Genomic DNA, 16,481 nt, shown 5'->3' on the forward strand with positions numbered 1-16,481 from the left:
GATTCTATGAACACCTTCTAGAACTAACACCCAAAAAAGATGTCCTTTTCATTATAGGGGACTGGAATGCAAAAGCAAGAAGTCAAGAAATACCTGGAGTAACAGGCAAATTTGGCCTAGGAGTAAAAAATGAAGCAGGGCAAAGGCTAGTAGAGTTTTGCCAAGAGTGCTATACCAGTGGTCATAGCAAACACCCTCTTCCAACAACACAAGAGACGACTCTACACATGGATATCACCAGATGGTCAATATGGAAATCAGATTGATTATATTCTTTGCAGCCAAAGATGGAGTAACTATACACAGTCAGCAAAAACAAGACCGGGAGCTGACTGTGGCTCAGATCATGAACTCCTTATTGCCAAATTCAGACCTAAAGAAAGTAGGGGAAACTACTAGATCATTCAGGTATGACCTAAATCAAATCCCTTATGATTATAAGTGGAAGTGAGAAATAGATTCAAGGGATTAGATCTGATAGACAGAGTTCCTGAAGAACTATGGACAGAGGTTTGTGACATTTTACAGGAGACAGTGATCAAGACCATCCCCAAGAAAAAGAAATGCAAATAGTTATCTGAGGAGACCTTACAAATAGCTGTGAAAATAAGAGAAGCAAAAGGCAAAGGAGAAAAGGAAAGATATACCCATTTGAATGCAGAGTTCCAAAGAATAGCAAGGAGAGATAAGAAACCCTTCCTTAGTGATGATAGCCAAGAAATGTGACAATGAAAGTGAGGTCGCTCAGTCCTGTCTGATTCTTTGTGACCCCATGGACTGTCACCCTGCTTATTTAACTTATATGCAGAGTACATCATGAGAACGATGGACTGGATGAAGCACAAGCTGGAATCAAGATTGCCAGGAGAAATATCAATAACCTCAGATATGCAGATGACATCACCCTTATGGCAGAAAGCGAAGAAGAACTAAAGAGCCTCTTGATAAAAGTGAAAGAGGAGAGTGAAAAAGTTATCTTAAAGCTCAACATTCAGAAAACTAAGATCATGGCATCTGGTCCCATCACTTCATGGCAAATTGATGGAGAAACAGTGGAAACAGTGAGAGACTATTTTTCTGGGCTCATAAATCACTGCAAATGGTGACTGCAGCCATGAAATTAAAAGATACTTGCTCCTTGGAAGAAAAGTTGTGACCAGCCTCGACAACATATTAAAAAGTAGAGACATTGCTTTGCCAACAAGGGTCCATCTGGTCAAGGCTATGGTTTTTCCAGTGGTCATGTATGGATGTGAGAGTTGGACTCTGAAGAAAGCTGAGCGCCGAAGAGTTGATGCTTTTGACCTGTGGTGTTGGAAAAGACTCTTGAAAGTCCCTTGGACTGCAAGGAGATCCAACCAGTCACTCCTAAAGAAATCAGTCCAAATATTCATTGGTAGGACTGATGCAGAAGCTGAAACTCCAGTACTTTGGTCACCTGATGCAAAGAGCTGACTCATTTGAAAAGACCCTGATGCTGGGAAAGGTTGAAGGCAGGAGGAGAAGAGGTTGACAGAGGATGAGACTCAACGGACATGCGTTTGAGTAAACTCTGAGAGTTGGTGATGGACAGGGAGGCCTGGCGTGCTCCAGTCCATGGTATAGCAAAGAGTCAGACACAACTGAGCGACTGAACTGGACTGTAGCCTACCAGGATCCTCCGTCCGTGGGATTTTCAAGGCAACAGTGCTGGAGTGGGTTGCCATTTCCTTCTCCAGGGGATCTTCCCAACCCAGGAATCAAACCCAGGATGATAGCCAAGCAATGGCTAAAAATCAGGTCTTCTTCCTTTTGGTCTAGTATTCTATATTTTCTACATTTAGCTCTTTCTGTCAATAAAGTCTTTCATACCATAGAAAACAACGATCCAAATTTCATTTGACTTGATAACTGTAAGTATTCAATATTACTGTTGATTCTTAAAAATTTCTTAAAAAGTTAAAGAAAACTTTCTTTAAAATTCAATTTCTTGTTTTCCTGTTGAAGGAGCTTATCAGTTATATTGTAGAAGGACATGTAATACTCATTTCCTATTCTCTCCTTCCTGGGCACAGAGGAGTACTACAGGTCCATGCAACTTGGCCTGGTGAATCTTCTCGTCCGTGGGCTATGAGTGAGTTATGTGAACTTCCAAGCCAAGCCTTTTAAGAGCAGGTGTGAGCTCTCTGTGCCCTCTTCTCCTTACTTGGGGACCCTAGCCATGGCTGAAAAGATGTAGGTGCCAATAGATGCAGCCTGGATTACTAAGAAAGCTGAGATAAAATAGCTGCCTTGCAGACTTCTGTGATGGAAAATAGATTTTAATTTTGTAAAGCCTCTGAAATGAGAGACCTTGTTTAGTGTACAGCATGACATAAACTATTTAGCTTCTAAAATTATGTTAGGCTAGTCTTGTATCAAGGGCTTACTCTGCTAAGAGTTTTACATGTATCACCTTATATAATCATTAAAATAACCCACTGAGTTGGGAATTTTAATTCACACTTTCTTGTTGAGGAAAGTGTTATTTAGTGAGGTAGAGGGGTTTTCTGAAAGTCCTACATTTGGTCACTGGAGGAGCTAGAATTTGAACCAAGTACTTCACCAAACATCATACCCTCAATTAAGTTAATTGCCAAGGATTAATTAAACTCTTAAGTTTTTACTGGCCTATCTGTACCAGTATTGTCCTCTGGAATTCTATGTTTGATAAACCTTTGGTTTATAAAAGGTTTGAATCAAAAACTAAGTCTATGCAACTTAGAATCAGCAGAAGATCAAAGAGACATTCTCTATAGAAAAAAAAAAGGAAAAAATTTAAAGTGCTTTATGCTTATTTTCATTACTGTATTAAATCATCCTTCCTTTGGAATAGCAAAAGAAATATTTGAGGCAAGGATCTCAGTATATATAAAAATATTTTGGAAATATCAGAACAGTTATTTCTCAGTTAGAATTAAAAAGTTAAAATTTAAAATTGGTGTTTCAGCCCAAGTTGAATACATACTGCTAGCTTGGAAATATGAAATGCTAGTATTTTTCACCTCTACTTAGAATTTCACAAGTTAAATTTTTTCCTTCTTTTTATAAATTGATTCCTTCTCACATACTGGATTTTTTTTTTTCTTTTTTAAGGATAAGGAAAAGGGATCCCATTGGTACATGCATGTGTTCTCGGTCGTTTCAGTCATGTTAGACTCTTTGTGGTCCCATGGACTATAACCCGCCAGGCTTCTCTGTTCATGGAATTCTCCAGGCAAGAATACCAGAGTGGATTGCCATGCCCTCCTACAGGGGATATTCCCGACCCAGGGAACGAACCCACATCTCCTGCAGTGGCAGGTGGATTCTTTACCCACTGAGCCACCTGGGAAGCTCATCTCATTGGTACTTGATCTGTATTTACTCAGCTCTTACTGGAGACTCAACAACTTTGGAGGCTCTAAAAAGCATTACAGTCACTCCACTTTTGTTCCCCATTGTTAGTGCAATTACCAAAGGACATTCAAAACTTAAATCAAAGTTGTGTCTGAGTGTGTCTTTCTGGCTAGGATAGGAGGTACAACTGCCACCATGATGGAAAGTTCCTTTCCTCTAAGATATAAGGGGACACAATCACATATCTTTTAAATAAGTATATCGTAGTGTCCTGGGGAAAATATTCTCTCATTAATTCAACAAATATTTATTGCATACCTACAATGTGTGCCAAGGATTATTCTAGACCACAGCAACATCAGATAGCAAACAAAAATTTCTACCCTGATGGAACTCACATCCCAACTGGAAAGTGAAGAAAGACTCTAGAAGATGTAATTAAGTTCATCAATTTTAAGTCTTCTCTAAATAGTGAATGGTTGCTCAGTGTCCTTGTTTCACCTGGTGGTAGGATAGGGATGTAAGTGATGCCTAATGGGTGAGCTATGCGAGTTCCTTGGTTACAGAAACCAGTAGACTCTTCACTTACCCATCAGGGTAGCTCCACTCTATCTGTGCTCTGATATAATAGGGACCTTGGGGGTGAGTAAAGTCCTAGGTGACTGGGCTGAAGGACAGGGAACTTAAAGGCCAATCACTGGAACTTGTTCCTGCTGTTCAAATTCCATTTCTAAATAATCATAGCCACATCTCCATTGTCCTGGATAGTTGACGTCCCCACCCAGACTGAACTCTTCCAACTCTGTTGAAAATTTCCCAAACCAGCCATGTCTTTCTCATCTGGGTTTGTAACTAACACAATTTCCAGTTAGGGTGTTCTTCCCCTCTCTTAAGACTATGTTAGTACTTAGTACTAAGTTAGTACTTAGAACTAGTATGTTAGTACTTCCAGTGATAATTTTGTTAATAAAACATAGTTTTATTCTCAGCTGTTATGTTTTATATTTTAAAAGAATTTTATCAATTTCAAGAACTTTTGTAGCTATTATTCCATTTCTTTTCTCACAACCCAATGAAACAAATAAATTCTTAACTTCATTTTACAAGTTAGGAAACCAAGGCTTGATGAATTTAAGATTTTCCAAATGTCAAATAGTACATACAGAGCAGGAATTTATCCTCCTAACTAAATAAATCACTAAGTGGCTGTGTATTAGACAAGTATTTAAAAAAATGTCCTAAAGGGCTTCCCAGGTGGCACTAGTTGTAAAGAACCTGCCTGCCAATTCAGAAGACTTGAGGTACAAGTTCGATCACTGGGTTGGGAAGATCCCCTGGAGGAGGAAAATGGCAACCCACTCCAGGATTCTTGCCTGGAAAATTTCATGGACAGAGGAGCTACAGTTCACGGAGTCACAAAGAATCAACACACAACTGAAGTGACTTAGCACAGACAAGTATTTGTCTAACCCTTCAGTTGTAATAATAAGTGTCTTGCTTGAGTTGAATTTTTCCAAAAAAGTGAGCATTTTTAATTTGATTTTAAAGTTTTTTTTAAGAAAATAAATGGACTGCTTTTAAAATAAATAAGTAGCTATCCCCAGTAACCTACATGTGAACTATTATAAGTGGTGATCACTCCAGAGGTGATAGCACTTAATTCTTGTTTCTAAATCATGTGGGATAAGAAAACAAATGAAAGCTTGATGGTAGGACTGATTATTATTCTGAATATATGTGCCTGATTTTTATTGTCAGGCTGTTTTCAGAGGGTCACCAAGAATATTGCTTTTAACACATGATTAATGACTTCATGTAAGATCATAGATCTGAAAACAAATTTTGTAATGATAATTAAAATTAAAATTATGAAAATTCAATTTAAGTAAATCAGATTAGTTTTCTTTATTAGTAAAGCCATATTAATCTCTCTAAAGCAGATGTCATTTTTAAAATGTCATTCACCACTGCAGAATTTTCACAAGCTCCTTCTCCATAAAACAGTCTTCTCTAGTTGCCATACATGGCTCTCCAGGAATCTCTCTTCTGGTCTTATTTCTTTACTTAATTCATGCTAAGTATTCTGCACTGTGGTCTCCATGTTTTTCCTTCTCTGCCCTTTGGCTTCTTGCTGTTCTCTCCTCTCCAAGTATCTTTGATTCATCTCTAAATTTTTAAACTCAAACCATGCTTTAACATTAAATTCAAATATTCTATTCCCCAGGTTTCCCCTGATTTCTCCTTCTAAAACTATTTCACTGTAGCTTTCTTTATTGGGTTTTTGGAATTTTCCAAACAATGGATTACTTTTATCAACATCTGGAGAATGCTAAGCAAAACCACATTGAAAGTCATGCTGAAATGGATTCTTTGTTTGCATTGACTGTAGGGGTCTATGGTTTAATAAATTAGGGGAGAATGTTAAGTAAGTAAGTAAGTGTTAGTTGCTCAGTTGTGTCCAGCTCTTTGTGATCCCATGGATTGTAGCCAGCCAGGTTTCTCTGTCCATGGAATTCTCCAGGCAAGAATACTGGAGTGGGTTGCCATTCCCTTCTTCAGGGTATCTTCCTGACCCAGGGATCGAACCCGGGTCTCTTCTCTTCTTGCAGGCAGATTCTTTATCATCTGAGCCACCAGGGAAGTCTGAGGAGAATGTTGGCAGTCCAAATTAAACCCACTTCTTTATGGCAGAACTTCTGACCAATGCCTTTTGTATATTAACGGCATTCCAAGTTTCTAAGAGAATGTTGTATTAAGCAGAAATTCCCAAATTTATTTGAGCAGAAACCACTTTTTCTAGGCACAATTGAGCAATGTTGTTGTAGTGAAAGGAATTGGGACTTTGGATTCAGACAACTGTGGTTGTGAATCCTGATTTCAGTAGTTACTGGCTGAGTGAACAGTTGTTTAACTTCTGACCTCCATTTTTACCCATATTATAGGTTTAACAATATTAATCCCAAGAATTATTATGCTCATTAAATACTAGTTACCTTTACTGTTCTGAGTTACAATTAAATTTACTCATTCCTAGGATTTAACACTACTTGAATTATAGCTATAACACACAAATCATTCATTCATTTAACATACATTAACTAGACAAATATTTGTGCCACTTACTATACTGATGGATATACAATGCATTTGAAAGAGTCCCTTTACTCAGTAAACTACTATTTTTATCTCTCATATTAGACAGTAAGCTTCTGAAAGCAGAATCCATGAAGCATTTCATCTCCATGCCCATCGTGGAAACTACTATACATAAAACAGGTGCTCAAGAACAATCTCCATAGTAGAAAGTAACCCGTAGGAGGACAGAGTCCTTATTGATCTTCTTTACCACTGTGTCCTTAGCATATAACAGAGTCTCAGCAAATACCTATTGCATGAAGGACTGGATGAAAGCATAATAAGGTCTATAATTCATAACTCCACAGTTAACTAACCTCCAATAACTTATTATTCCCCACCATTATTGACAGAAATCTTTTTCTAAAAAATTTGTTAAAATTACCTCTATTGAAATTACTAATGAACTGCCTGAAATTGGGACAGAAAGGAATGCATGTAGTTAGATTTCAATAATTATTAACAATTATGCTTTTAAAGAAAAATGTTGAATATATATTCAAACATATATAAAGTTTGATGTTTTAGGAAAAATATTTAGATGAGTAATGTATTTGCCATCTCAGTGGAATGTGCTTTGTGACTTTCTGGGTTAAACAGATTGCCATATCATGTTCTCACAGAATCACTTCTTTGTATTCTAAAGAACATTGACATACAAGAAGAGGTAAATTACAGAAAGCATTTTGGTTCCCATTTTGGTCTCAGGCTTCTTGAAACAGAGTTTCAATAGGTCTTTCATCACCAAAGTTAGAAATAAGAATTAAATGATGGGTCAAAACTGGTAGGATTAACTTCTGTCAACTCATTTATACAACTCTATAAAGAGTGTGAAATGCAGTACTTGGATACAATCTCAAAAACAACAGAATGATCTCTGTTCATTTCCAAGGCAAACCATTCAATATCACGGTAATCCAAGCCTATGCCCCCACCAGTAACGCTGAAGAAGCCAAAGTTGAACGGTTCTATGAAGACCTACAAGACCTTTGAGAACTAACACCCAAAAAAGATGTCCTTTTCATTATAGGGGGCTGGAATGCAAAAGTAGGAAGTCAAGAAACACCTGGACTAACAGGCAAATTTGGCCTTGGAGTACGGAATGAAGCAGGGCAAAGGCTAATAGAGTTTTGCCAAGAGAACGCACTGGTCATAGCAAACACCCGCTTCCAACAACACAAGAGAAGACTCTACACATGGACATCACCAGATGGCCAACACCGAAATCAGATTGATTATATTATTTGCAGCCAAAGAGGGAGAAGCTCTATATAGTCAGCAAAAACAAGACCTGGAGCTGACTGTGGCTCAGATCATGAACTCCTTATTGCCAAATTCAGACTTAAACTGAAGAAAGTAGGGAAAACCACTAGACCATTCAGGTATGACCTAAATCAAATCCCTTATGAATATACAGTGGAAGTGAGAAATAGATTTAAGGGACTAGATCTGATAGACAGAGTGCCTGATAAACTATGGATGGAGGTTCGTGACATTGTACAGGAGACAGGGATCAAGACCATCCCCGTGGAAAAGAAATGCAAAAAGGCAAAATGGTTGTCTGAGGAGGCCTTACAAATAGCTGTGAAAAGAAGAGAAGCAAAAGGCAAAGGAGAAAATGAAAGATATTCCCATTTGAATGCAGAGTTCCAAAGAATAGCCAGAAGAGATAAGAAAGCCTTCCTCAGCGATCAATGCAAAGAAATAGAGGAAAACAACAGAATGGGAAAGACTAGAGATCTCTTCAAGAAAATTAGAGATACCAAAGGAACATTTCATGCAAAAATGGGCTCAATAAAGGACAGAAATGGTATGGACCTAACAGAAGCAGAAGATATTAAGAAGAGGTGGCAAGAATACACAGAAGAACTGTACAAAAAAGATCTTCATGACCCAGATAATCATGATGGTGTGATCACTCACCTAGAGCCAGACATCCTGGAATGTGAAGTCAAGTGGGCCTTCGGAAGCATCACTACGAACAAAGCTAGTGGAGGTGATGGAATTCCAGTTGAGCTATTTCAAATCCTGAAAGATGATGCTGTGAAAGTGCTGCACTCAATATGCCAGCAAATTTGGAAAAGTCAGCAGTGGCCACAGGACTGGAAAAGGTCCGTTTTCATTCCAATCCCTAAGAAAGGCAATCCCAAAGAATGCTCAAACTACCACACAATTGCACTCATCTCACATTACTTTGAGTAAAGTAATGCTCAAAATTGCACTCATCTCACATTACTTTCAATAAAGTAATGCTTAAAATTCTCCAAGCCAGGCTTCAGCAATACATGAACCAAGAACTTCCAGATGTTCAAGCTGGTTGTAGAAAAGGCAAAGGAACCAGAGATCAAATTGCCAATATCTGCTGGATCATTGAAAAAGCAAGAGAGTTCCAGAAAAACTTCTATTTCTGCTTTATTGACTACGCCAAAGCCTTCGACTGTGTGGATCACAATAAACTGTGGAAAATTCTGAAGGAGATGGTAATACCAGACCACCTAACCTGCCTCTTGAGAAACCTGTATGCAGGTCAGGAAGCAACAGTTAGAACTGGACATGGAACAACAGACTGGTCCAAATAGGAAAAGGAGTACATCAAGGCTGTATATTGTCACCCTGCTTATTTAGCTTATATGCAGAGTACATCATAAGAAATGCTGGGCTGGAAGAAGCATAAGCTGGAATTAAGATTGCTGGGAGGAATATCAATAACCTCAGATATGTAGATGATATCACCCTTATGGCAGAAAGTGAAGAGGAACTAAAAAGCCTCTTGATGAAAGTGAAAGAGGAGAGTGAAAAAGTTGGCTTAAAGCTTAACATTCAGAAAACTAAGATCATGGCATCTGGTCCCATCACCTCATGGCAAATAGATGGGGAGACAGTGGAAACAGTGGCAGACTTTATTTTTGGGGGCTCCAAAACCACTGCAGATGGTGACTGCAGCCATGAAATTAAAAGACGCTTACTCCTTGGAAGGAAAGTTATGACCAACCTAGATAGCTTATTAAAAAGCAGAGACATTACTTTGCCAACAAAGGTCCATCTGGTCAAGGCTATGGTTTTTCCAGTGGTCATGTATGGATGTGAGAGTTGGACTGTGAAGAAAGCTGAGCGCCAAAAAATTGATGCTTTTGAACTGTGGTGTTGGAGAAGACTCTTGAGAGTCCCTTGGACTGCAAGGAGAGCCAACCAGTCCATCGTGAAGGAAATAAGTCCTGGATGTTCATTGGAAGGACTGATGCTAAAGCTGAAAGTTCAATACTTTGGCCACCTCATGCGAAGAGTTGATTCGTTGGAAAAGACCTTGATGCTGGGAGGGATTGGGGGCAGGAGGAGAAGGGGACGACAGAGGATGAGATGGCTAGATGGCATCACCGACTCGATGGGCAGGAGTTTGAGTAAACTCTGAGAGTTGATGATGGACAGGGAGGCCTGGCGTGCTGCAATTCATGGGGTCGCAAAGAGTCGGACATGTCTGAGCTTCTGAACTGACTGACTGAACTGATTAGTAAGATAAAATATTTTATATACCTACCACTCCAATTATCCATCATTCTTGCAGCCCTTAGTTTGATGGTGGTGAGAAAATCAAATCAAAAGTAGGAGCACCGAACTTCCCTGGTGGTCCACAGGTTAAGAATCTGTCTTTCAATGTGGGGATATGGGTTCAATCCGTGGACCGGGAGGATTCCACATGTGGCAAGACAGCTAAGCCCGAGCACCACAGATATTGAGCCCTTGAGCTCTATCCTCGATGCTCTGTGAAAAGAGAAGCCATCAAAGCCTGAGAAGCAACGAAGACTCAACACAACCAAAAATAAAATAAATTAATTAACTACATTTTTTTTAAAAGGTAGGAGCACTGGTTCTCCTTACAAGGATGTTCATCTAAACCTGACAGTCCTGCAAAGAAAAGGGAAAAACAGTGTAGCATTGTCTGTGTAAGTCATTTGTCACTCTCTTTTAATAGCATCTTGTAATTAAAATTTCAGGTTTCAGAAAGGAAGATTACATTTATCTGTGGTTGACATATATTAGGTTGATGCAAACATAATTGCAGTTTTGGACTGTAATTTTAAATCATTACAACCTAGGCTTAAGCACATCTTTATTAATCAAAATAGGAACCATTAGAGTCAACACATTTTTGTCATTGAGAAGTTTATTCCTGTCGTGTAAAAATCCATGCCCCAGGTTTAGACAAACTGTTGGAAAGCATTTTCTGCCTCCTGCTGGTTATGGAAGCATTTTCTCTGTAAAAAGTTGTCGAGATGCTTGAAGATATGGTAGTCAGTTTGGGAAAGGTCAGGTGAATATGACAGATAAGGCAAAATTTTGTAGCCCAGTTCATTCAACTTTTGAAGTGTTGGTTGTGCGACGTCTGGTTGGGTATTGTTGGAGAGAAGAATTGGGCCCTTTCTGTTGACCAATGCCATCAGCAGGAATTGCAGTTTTCAGTGCATATCAATTTGCTGAGGGTACTTCTCAAATATACTGGTTTCTCTGGGATTCAGAAAGCTATAATGGATCAGATGGACAGCAGACCACCAAAGAGTGACCATGCCCTTTTCTTGGTGCAAGTTTGGTTTGGGAAGTGCTTTGGAACTTCATCTTGCTCCAAGTACTGAGCTGATCATTGCCAGTGTCATATAAAATCTACCTTTTGTCACATGTCACAATCTGATGGAGAAATGGTTCATTATTGTTGCATAGAATAAGAGAAGACAACGATTCAAAATGAAAATTTTTTTGATTTGTGGTCAACTCATGAGGCACCCACTTATCAAGCTTTTTCACCTTTCCAATTTGCTTCAAATGCTAAATGACCACAACATGGTCGATGCGGGGTTCTTCAGCAGCTTCTTGTGTAGTTGTAAGAGGATCGGCTTTGATGATGCTCTTAGGTGGTCATTGTTAACTCCTAATGGCCAGTCACTCTGCTTCTCATCTTCAAGGCTCTCATCTCCTTTGAGAAGCCTCTGGAACCACCACTGCACTGTATGTTCCTTAGCAGTTCCTAGACCAAATGCACTGTTGATTTTACGAGTTGTCTCTGCTGCTTGATGAACCATTTTGAACAATAAGAAAATCACTTGAATTTGCTTTTTGTCTAACATCATTTCCATAGTCTAAAATAAATATAAAATACACATTTAATGCCCTTAGCAAAAAAAACATAAAGTGAGAAATGCACATTAAAATGATGTATAACATAACCACATTTATTTAAGAATGTATTCCAATATCAAATGGCAAAGTTCAACAATGCAAAACTGCAATTACTTTTGCACCAACCTAATAGCTTTCTAGAACTACTAGACATCTCCCCACTCCAGATACATAATCCAATGCATATTGTTTTCTCAGCTCTAGACAAAACAAAAATTTAACAAAATAAAACACAGACCCTCATTGGATACAGAATGCCGCAGAGAACCAAATGACTAGAAGCTATCACATACAAGGGAATCAAGTCAAACTATTACATAAAAGAACAAAATTCAAAAAAAAAACAAAAAATAAAAAAAATAAAAAATAAAATAAAAAAAAAATAAAAAGAACAAAATTCTTCCAAGAAAATCTCTTGAACCTCTCGGTCTCAGCCATGTTATTCCTTAACTTTTAGGAAAATTCATCTATATCACAAAGACAGTAAATGTAAATTTAACAAAATATACTCATAATAAATCTAATACACTAGTAAGTTGCAATTCCCAATTATACAAAGTAATTTTAGTTACTTAGGTGGCCTGTTTATATATTATGTATTAAAAATTCAAGGGAAACATTTCCGAGAGAAATTGGTAAATTATGCATTTACAGTGTCTGCTTTTCCTGATGTACTTTAAAGATTGTCAAATGACTTCGTGTAACAAATAGCAATGTTGTAATTATAAAATTCTGCCTTATGAGTTGTCATATTTATTATTTTAGTGAGAGTTATAAGTTACTAAAATAATTTTCAGTTTTTATGGTATGAAAGTAAAAGTGAAGTCATTCAGTTGTGTCCGACTCTTTGCGACCCCATGGATTATAGCCTACCGGGCTCATCTGTCCATGGGATTTTCCAGGCAAGAGTACTGGAGTAGGTTGTCATTTCCTTCTCCAGGGGATCTTATCTTCCCAACCCAGGGATCAAACCTGGGTCTCCCGCATTGCAGGCAGACGCTTTACCCTCTGAGTCACCAGGGAAGTCCTAATGGCTTGACATTTTTTATGGTATGACATCCTTTTAAATAATGATAGCATTCTGTGTGATTAAATTTATATTAAGATATCTCAAACTGATATGTTTCATATTTTAGATATTGGTGAAAACTAATAGGATTGAGCTCTAGGAGAAAGCATGAAAAAGAGAAACATGCTAATTCAATAAAATGTTGTAGTATATTCCAGAACATCCTTACCTGCAGCTTTGTACATTTCCAAATACTATGTGAATATATTCTGATGAGATTTGGTAGAGTGACCTCTGTAGCTCTTCTCCCCATAGGGCGAGTACTGGAAGAAATAGAATTGCCAGGTCTACACAACAAAGTGTCTCAAAACTTCCCTTTGCATATGAAAGATTAATTGGGAGGAATGAAAAATACAACTGGGGCACATGAAACACCTAAGACTAACATGAGGTCAAGATGCTTTTTAGTGAAACATACATGGGGTATTAAAAGATGCAGATTTGGTTAACACATTTAAAAAAATTTTAAGATGATGCATAACTTGAGTATCACCTAATAAACATGATAAATGAATAGCACAAACTTGGATGTGATACTTGATCCATCTTTACATTTTTGGAACTTAACAGTTAATTTTTGACATTAGTGAACTTTTACTATTTGTTGACAGCACTGCAGATTATATTTCTGGGGATATGTGGATATTGCTTTAAATACTTTTATAGCAGCATTAATCACAAATTTTGATCACTTTATAATAATCTGTAGGAAAACACTGTTAGTGATATCAACACTATTAGAAGTTAAAATTATGCTAAAGATAAGACATAAATGTCAAGTACCAGATTTTATTGCTATATTCATGTATAGCCTCATAAAGATCCAATCAGAGGGTTGCATTTATATCTGAACTTCTAAAGTCATTTGAAACTCCCTATTGACAAGTACATATTCATGCTCATTATAAGACTTCTTGGTATAGTATGCTAATTGCTTTTCTACACTCTGGCTCCCAAACCACAATGATCCCTGTTATAAAAGCAAATCACTGCAAACTTCAAACAGCATGCATCCTTGAAATGCCACTATTAAAGGATGAGCAATGATGGGAAATCTTTGATGTTATCAGACAGGATGGAAAATACACATTTGTATTTGAGTAAATCCTGTAGACCGAAGCATTTCTCCCAACCCTTAAATAACCTGAAACCAATTTCAAGTTCCCAAATGCTCTTCAAAGCAACCTGCCTTGGAAGTAATGCTGATGGCATTTCAAATTTCAAGGCAGCTTGCTTTTTCCATCTCAAGGCTTCAAGCAGATTTGAAATTTCACTTTCAAAAAGAAAGGACATTACCTACTTTTACCCAAACCACTAGTCTCTGGTTTGATGAACAAAATGTCATAGGTAATGAACTTACCTATGATAATAAAAAAATGATGTGTAACCCGGTAACTCAGTCTGAATAATGCAGCTAATTCTAGACAATTCTAAGATCTAAGTGTTTATGTACTTAATGCTTCAGTTTTTTTTCTTTTTCTGGTGGTGCTGACCAAAAGTTGGAATATAAGCTTTGGGCCTGTGGCAGGGCCAGTGTACCCAACTGTAATTAATCCATCTCCTGCTGAATGGAGCATCTGTGAAGCTGAAGACAAAAATCAGTGTGTGCCTGACTCCTGGGCCCATGGGGAGCCTGGGCCACACAATTCAGAACATTCATACTGTGAATAATCCCTGTAGCAGGAGGGTAGGTCTGTGGCTTCGTAAAAGGATTTAGATTTGTGGTTAATAGAAACATCCATGAGCCTCTTTGGGCAAAGGGATACAGTAGTCCTCGTGAAGTTTCCCTGGCTTTTAATTAGGTTTCCTTTGATTGCTGTAAGTAAAAGGGGGGAGTGAAACCTGAAGTTATCGTCTTGGGATACAAAATATTTGTATGCGGTTTTAATATCCTGAGCCTGTTTTGCTGCTGCTCTCTACATTTTGGAAAGAGCCCTCGTAGTCCTAAGGAACTACGCACTGAAGGTTTATCAGCCCTTTGGTGACTGTAAATTTACTGCAGCAACCTTTAGAGGAAGTGTTTCTTTTCCAGTAACTGACTTTCTGCATGAGCAGAAAAGGTACAAACAAATAAAACAGGCAAGAGTATTAAACACCAGAGTGGAGTTAAAAAGGTGGCAGGAGAGGGGAGAAGACTGCCCCATCTTTGTACAGGTTTCTAGACATCAGAAAAATGAGAATAATTACAATGAGACAAGAAAATGAGAGGCCTAAGCAAGGACCAGGAAAGAGGAAGGAAAGTAGTGCTATTTGTTCATAAGTTGGTTTTTCACTGTGGAGATTTGTTTTATTAGTTGGCCATTGGCTGAAATAATATAGTAATCTTTTCAAGGATTGGGATATGCCAGTTACTTGAAAATTCTTTTTAAGCTGATCACCATTTAAACATAAAGGCGTTACTAATTTCCAAAATTTTAAGGTAACATTAAATATATTTAATAAATGTTTGAAAGTAGAGTCACCCCATTAGAACCTTGCCCTGCCTAGGCCTTATAAAACCCACTTTCCTGGGCTTCATTCCAGTTCAGGGATTCATGAGTTGGGCTTAAAGACTTCGTTGTTTCTGTGACTCAACTCTCATCCGCTCGTGATGGGAAGAATTATCTATCCTCTAATGAGTCAGCATCTGCTGTTGTTGGGGGATTGTTAATTTCCCTGAGTGTTTTTATCCATATGAGAATGTCCTAGATTTTAGGGTGACTACTGAAACACTTTTTTAGAATCTCCAGATGACACCTCTTTCATGTTTCTTATACCAAGAAGTCAAGATCAAACATTTTAAGAAATCATAACTTTTATGAGCTACTTAAACTCTATATCCTATACATGTCATTGTATCATATGTCATTTCATTTATACATTAATATATGCATGCATTTTTTATTCTCATCTGATTATGTCATCTTCTTAAAACACTTGACTCTCAGAAAGAAATCCCAAATCCTAACACGGTGTACAACAGTTGTTCTCAAACTATAGCATGCATCAGAATTCTTGGAGGACTTGTTAAAATATTGCTGGGCTGGACTCTCAATTTTTCTTTTTCACAGAGTCTGGAGTGGAGCCCAGGAATTTGCATTTTCAACAAGTGCCCAAGTGATGTTGATAAAGTTGTTCTGTGGGCCATACTTTGAGAACTGCAGGTTTACAAGAATGTCTATGAATAGGTCACTTTCTTGTCTCTGGGTTCACTTCATGCTCGTATTCTCTGTGTCCAGTGCTCAGGTATCTTCTCCCGGGTTCCCAGTCTCCCCCTTCCCTTTCCTCTTCTTACCGTGTGTCCTGTCCCTCTCCCCATGTGATTTCATCAGTCTAACTCATGCAGGATCCGTCATACTAAGTTGAGTCTCGTTGTTATTCACTCTCATTACTTCTATACTTCTTTGAAGCATTGAACACAATTGTAATTAAATAATAAATTTATATATTTATTATAACTCTAGTAAATATGTGCCCTTCTCACAAAAATAAAGGTTCATTAAGGGCAATGACTGTCTTACTCATCAGAATTTCATAAGTACCCAGTGCAATATTTTCTACATAATTGATGCTTGATAGATATTTCGCCCATGAATGAATGGATGAATAAACAATACAAAGTAATGTAATTAATTTTTCTCACTATGCTCATGCATGATGCTTATACATCATTTATGTTCCTACTCCCTAAAGAGTGTCCCTTCCAGTTCTCTCAAAGACACTCCATGCTAGAAGTGTGTGCAAGAGAAGTGGCAGTTGCCCACTTAGATTG

General features: G+C 37.9%; 1 protein-coding gene across 2 annotated transcripts in view; it reads left to right on the forward strand.

Annotated features, from left to right (window-relative positions):
* The window catches only part of UNC5C (unc-5 netrin receptor C), a 403,063-nt gene that overhangs the window by 240,696 nt on the left and 145,886 nt on the right, over positions 1-16,481 (forward strand). The gene's annotated exons all lie outside the window — the stretch shown is intronic.

This window comes from Cervus elaphus, chromosome 17 (assembly GCF_910594005.1).
Source record: "Cervus elaphus chromosome 17, mCerEla1.1, whole genome shotgun sequence".
Lineage (NCBI taxonomy): Eukaryota > Metazoa > Chordata > Mammalia > Artiodactyla > Cervidae > Cervus > Cervus elaphus.